Genomic DNA, 6,038 nt, shown 5'->3' with positions numbered 1-6,038 from the left:
TTCATTACTTTAGTATATAAGTTTAATGTATGTTCAGTAATGAAATGAAAATTGCATGATACATGACATTACTTTAGATAATCTTATAATTGTTATAATTTTATAAAGCTAGATAATCTTATAATTGTTATAATTTTATAAAGCATGTCATTCGATGCAATAAATAGTTTTAGTTTAATTTAATTTATTTTTTTTATAGAAGTTATAATTAAAAAATAAAAATTAAAAACAATAATTCAGAATTGCATGCAACTTAGGTAAAATCATTTTTTAAAATAGTTTTAAAATATGATTTACATAGACCTAAGATCACAAATATCTAATGAAATTAGAAATTAGTTTAATATTTTTAATTATTTTAATAGGATTAAATTGTTTTTAATAAAAGATTAAATTTGTATCAAATGTATCTATAAGGGACATTTTGTCTAAGGCTAGTTCTACCTAGGTTGGGGTATTTAAGTTGATGTAAACGAAATACCCCTGCCTGGGAACTAACCTAGAAAGGTGAATTAGATAGATTTGCTACAAACATACAATTGTTGATTAAGGTTTGTTAAAGTGTTTGACGAATATTAATCAAAATTATTTAACTATCCAAAGTAGGGGTGTTCAAAAAAATCGAAGACCTGAAAAAATCGTGCAACCAACCCAACCCAGCTGGTTCGGATTGGTTCAAAAAAAATTGGTTTGGTTTGGGTTCTTTTTAATGAACCCAAATAGGTCGGTTCGGTTCTCGAATTCATAGGAAAACTGTTCGGTTCGAATCGAACTGACCCAAGAAGAATAGGCTAGACACTATTTATCTTAATTTAATTTGTATGTACTATGTAGGCCCAGCCCAGCTCACTGCTCAGCCCAATAACAGAAAGCTCAACTCACTTCCAAGTTCCCACTTCTCGGTAGGCTGAAGGATGAAATGTGAACCATTCCCTTGTCGACACGTGGCTCGTGGAGATTGGATGTCTTTTTTATTTCCTTCTTCTCCACGTTTCAACTTCCCCAGACGGCAGACACAGACGGTACTACACGACTCAAACTCAGCACGGTCGCGGCGCCATTTTTCTTTCTTCTGTTCTTCATCCCTTTTTTTCGTCATGCACGGCACACGCCATCGGGCATCAGCCATTCGACTTCGTCACTCGTCCGTTCCATCGAGTCGTCGCTCAGGCATCCCTTTTCCGCTTTTCGTTTTCGTCACTCATCACGCCGACTTCACGTTAGCCATTATTTTCTACTTTCCGATTTTCGTCATCGCCAGTCTGCCGTGAGTGTCATATTAAGCTATTTATATATATATATATATAATTATTTTATTTATTCCTCATGGCCTATAGTCATTTTTTTTTTTTTTTTTGTATTTTTTTAATATTGTAGATGGAAAATAGTGAGTTGATCGACATCAACAATGAATCACCACCTATAAATATTTCCATCCCCGATGCATTGTTCTAAACCATCGGAAGTCATTGGCAAGAGAAAACCAACTAGGCCATCATCTTCAGTGTCGGATCACTTTACAAAGATTGAAAGATCTAACACCGAAGGTATAAGATGCAAATGTAATTACTGTGATAAAGATTACGCTTGTGACACTTCTTTCATGTGGAACTAGTACCTTATGGAAGCATTTACGAAAACAATGCAAAAATTATCCATTTAGAGAGCAACCTAAAGGGCAAACCATACTAAAATTTCAACCGAATGAAATTAATGCAAAAGGTGCTATCAATATGAATTTTTTGTCTACTACCTTTAGTCAACAAAGAATTAGAAATGCATGTGCTAAGATGCTAGTATTGTCTGAGGTACCATTTAGATTTGTAGAGACATAGGGGTTTAAAGAATTTTGTAATATTGCATGTCTTAAGTTTGACATTCCTTCAAGAATCACAATTGCTAGGGATATTTATCAGTTGTATGTGGATGAAAAACAATTGTTGAAATCAACTTTAATCAAAAGTGATCAAAGAGTGAGTCTAACAACAGATACTTGGACTTCCTTACAGAACATCAATTATATGGTTCTTACAGCACATTTTGTTGATTCTGAATGGAATTTACAGAAAAGAATATTGAATTTTTATCAAGTGTCTAATCATAAGGGAGAGACAATTGTAAAGTAATTGAATGTTGTTTATTAGATTGAGGTATTGTTAAAGTTTTTCAATTATTGTTGATAATGCAACTTCAAATGATTCAGCAATCTCATATATGAAGAGAAAACTAAAGATTTGGAAGTCTCTTATATTTGGATGGTGAATTATTGCATATGAGATATGTGCTAATGTTATGAACTTGATTGTTAATGATGAATTGAAAGAATTGCATGATTCGATAGCTAGTGTATGAAATATTGTAAGATATGTTAGATCTTCTCCTAAGCGATTGAAAAAAAGTTTAGATTGTGTTGGACATGAAAAGATTGAATCTAAAGCCCTTGTTTATCTGGATGTGTCTACAAGATGGAATTCAACATATTTGATGCTTGATCATGCTTTAAAATTTGGAAAGGCTTTTCAATGCTTAGAAGAAGAGGATGAAGATTTTGTACATCCAGTTACTGAAGATGAGAATGGAAAGAAAAGAAAGGGACCACCGTCCTTAGCCGATTGGAACCATGTTCGAACATTTGTCAAATTTTTGAAGATATTTTATGATCTTACATTGAAGATTAATGGCTCAACTTATGTCACTTCTGAAACATTTTTTCATGAACTTTGTGAGATTCAATGACGTTTAATAGGTTGGAGCCAAAATGTAAATAGTGTGATATATACTATGGCTTCCAATATGAGAATGAAATTTGATAAGTATTTGGGATCTCTCGACAAGATGAACAAAGTGTTGTTTATAGCTATTGTGCTTGATCCATGATATAAGTTGGATTATGTGTCCTTTTGTTTCATAAGTATTTATGGGGATGGAGTTGCTAGAACAATGACTGATGAGGTGAAAGTTAGTTCGATGCAATTGTATGAGTTTTATAAGACAAGTGATTTAAGTGGTCATATTTTTTAACAACCATGTCACATAGTTGAAATAAGTGAGGATTGTGATGACATGGAAATGGATTTACAGTTGGAATACAAATGAAGAAGAAAAGAGAAAAATTTGAATGAAACAAGAAATGATGTGGAGAGATATTTGTCAGAACCTAATGAAGATCTGATAGAAAATTTTGATATTTTGAATTGGTGGAAATTAAATGCTCCTAAATACAATGTTTTATCATAAGTTGCTCGAGATGTCTTACCCATACCAGTGTCAACAGTTGCCTTTGAATCAGCATTTAGTACGAGAGGTAGAATACTTGGCTCTTTTATAAGTTCTTTAAGTCCTAAGATGGTGAAAGCTTTAATATGTACACAAAATTGGCTACGTGTGAAGCCAATGTTATTAGATCTTACTCCACAAACTGAAGAATTGGAAACTTGTGGTCAAGTATTATGAGGTAGTGTTATCTTTTATATATTTACTCTATAATCTATATTAATATATTGAAATTATGATAGTATTCTTATATAATTTATTGTTTAGATCTTGTTTAGGGTTTTTTAAGGAGTGAGTTTTGTCAGGATTATGTCGTTGAAATCTATTGGATTTTGAAGACTTTTGTAGACATTACAATATAATCTTACTTATGGATTTTGCAGACATTACATTATAATCTTACTTATGGATTTTGTAGACATTTGAAAACATTGTTGCCTATATTTTGAATTTTGTAGACATTATGGTTTTTCTTATAAATTTTGGAGACTTGTTTTGTTATAATAGATTTTGGATATTGTTCTTGTGGATTGTGAAATCTTATGTGTTTTTTATTGGTGATTCCAAGCTTTTTTTTTTTAAGGGAACCGATGAAACCAAACCAACCCAACCCATTTTTTTTTGGGTTGGTTTGGTTTGGGTTCATAATTGAACAAGGGTTAGTTTGGGTTAGAAAAATACACAAATCGAAGCATAGGTTGGGCCTAAAATATGTCTAAACTCAACCCAACCCAAACCACGAACACCCCTAATCCAAAGTAAGTGTTAATTTTGGGCAAAGTTAAACAATCACTTAGTAAAATTAATTAGTCATATTTTTCTTAAGTTAAATAAACCCTAGGTTATTAAAATACTCAATGGGAGGAAAAAGATGTATACGATATATCAATTTTTCCATTCATGTTTTTCCTTTAATATTCACATCGTGAGACTCATGCTTGGCCTTGAGGCACCCTAGGAGTGTCTCCCTTCGGATGGTGTTTGCATGGGTCAATATCAAGGTGAATGGAAAGAGTATCTATAGTAAGTAGGAGAGGGATGTGTATTAACATGCCCTACAGTCCCCTTCATTGGTTTGCACCGTGAGATCTAATTGCACAGCCTCGAGGCGCCCTAGGAGGGTCCTCCTTCGGATAGTTTGTGCATTAGGTCAATATCAAAGCAAACTCTAAAAATGGATAGGATCGCTTTAATTTTTTGCCCCAATCGGTTTTTTTCCTTCGGTTGGCTCATTGGGACGGAACTTTATGATCTAAAATGAAGGCTCAAACTTACGAGAAATTTTTAAGTTAGTTAATGATTTCTTGACCAAATTATGATGACTAATTCTTATAGGAGTAAGAATTATTCTGGTGTAATAATTTGTTGAGAGTGTCTCGGTTCAGTGAAGGGACAACTAACTACCCTTCGGTGGCTTTTGTCCCAGTATCATTGTAAAAATAGATGTTAAATGGGATTCATTTAGTTTTTGCTAAAATTAATTGGATATTTTAGAGTTAAGCTAAAATCTAATATAGATCAATTTGTTTCTTTTCAGCAAAAATGTCAAACTGTAATTTTCTGCTAGTTGTCTCTAGTAATTTGACCGTTTTTAATTATACGACGTGGAAAGATTCAATTAAAATCTTTTTCGTGTTAACAAACTCAACATTGTCATGACTGAGGATTTTCTTTAAGTTCCAACCCTTGATGCAACACGAAATGTTCGTGATGCATACGAGATGTGGAAAAAGGCTAATACTAAGGCCCGAGTTCACATTTTGGCAAGCATACCTAATGCATTAGCCAAAAGATTTGAGAGCATGATTATTGTACATCAGATCATGCAATCAATATAAGAATTGTTTGAGCGAAAATTCTCAAAATTCAACCTAAATGGGGTTGATGACAATGAAACTAGTAATGTCAGCTCCCTCGATAAACTCCAGTCCATATTGAATGTCAGAGGACAAATAGAGAAAGTAAATGTTGCTAAATCTAGTTAAATTAGTCAATGAGGATTATCCTCTGAGATGAAACTTGGAGTTTATATGGATTGTGGAGTTGATCCCACTACTCTCCAAAAAAGGAAGAACTCCGAAGAAAATAAATCTGATTTATTTGTCTTGGAGACGTGCTCAATAGAGAATGATGATTCTGCCTGGATAGTTGATTTAGGAGCTACTAATCACGTATGTTCTTCATATCAAGGATTTAATTCCTAGAGACAATTAATAGTTGGAGAGATGACTCTCAGAGTTAGTACTAGTGAGACCATTTCAGTTATTGCTGTAGGCAGGCTTAAGTTATTTTTTGACAAGAAAGATATATGTTATTAGATGACGTATATATAGTTCCTCATATCAAGAGGAACTTAATTTCTATTTTTTGTCTGATTGAACAAAAGTATTTCCTATCTTTCTCTGAAAATAAAGTGTTTATTTTTAAGAATAAAATGAATTAGGTTTTGGTTCAATGGAAAGTAACTTACATGTACTAAGGCCGTTAGTTACAAAAGTCATGCCAAATATTGAAATGTTCAAAATGCCAACAACTGTTAAAAGACCGAGAATTTCTCCTAAAGAAAATGTCCATCTTTGGCATCTAAGGTTAGGTCACATTAATCTCAATAGGATTGAGAGATTGGTGAAAAGTGGACTTCTAAATAGTTTAGAAGAAAACTTTTTACCTGTATGTGAGTCATGCCTTGAAGCCAAAATGACAAAACGACCTTTTACTAGAAAAGGTTATAGAACCAAAGAGACCTTTAAGCTTATACATTCAGA

At 32.9% G+C, this 6,038-nt stretch overlaps 1 long non-coding RNA gene across 1 annotated transcript; it reads left to right on the top strand.

The window, feature by feature from the left end:
- Positions 1-658: 658 nt before the first annotated feature.
- Positions 659-3,404, top strand: LOC120086884. The gene is made up of 3 exons (XR_005484359.1): positions 659-1,267; positions 1,378-1,547; positions 2,466-3,404. It is a non-coding gene; the product is annotated as an uncharacterized LOC120086884 (long non-coding RNA).
- Positions 3,405-6,038: the final 2,634 nt, after the last annotated feature.

The sequence above is a fragment of the Benincasa hispida genome, chromosome 9 (genome assembly GCF_009727055.1).
Source record: "Benincasa hispida cultivar B227 chromosome 9, ASM972705v1, whole genome shotgun sequence".
Taxonomy (NCBI): Eukaryota; Viridiplantae; Streptophyta; class Magnoliopsida; order Cucurbitales; family Cucurbitaceae; genus Benincasa; species Benincasa hispida.
This window is presented reverse-complemented; position numbering and strand designations above follow the sequence as displayed.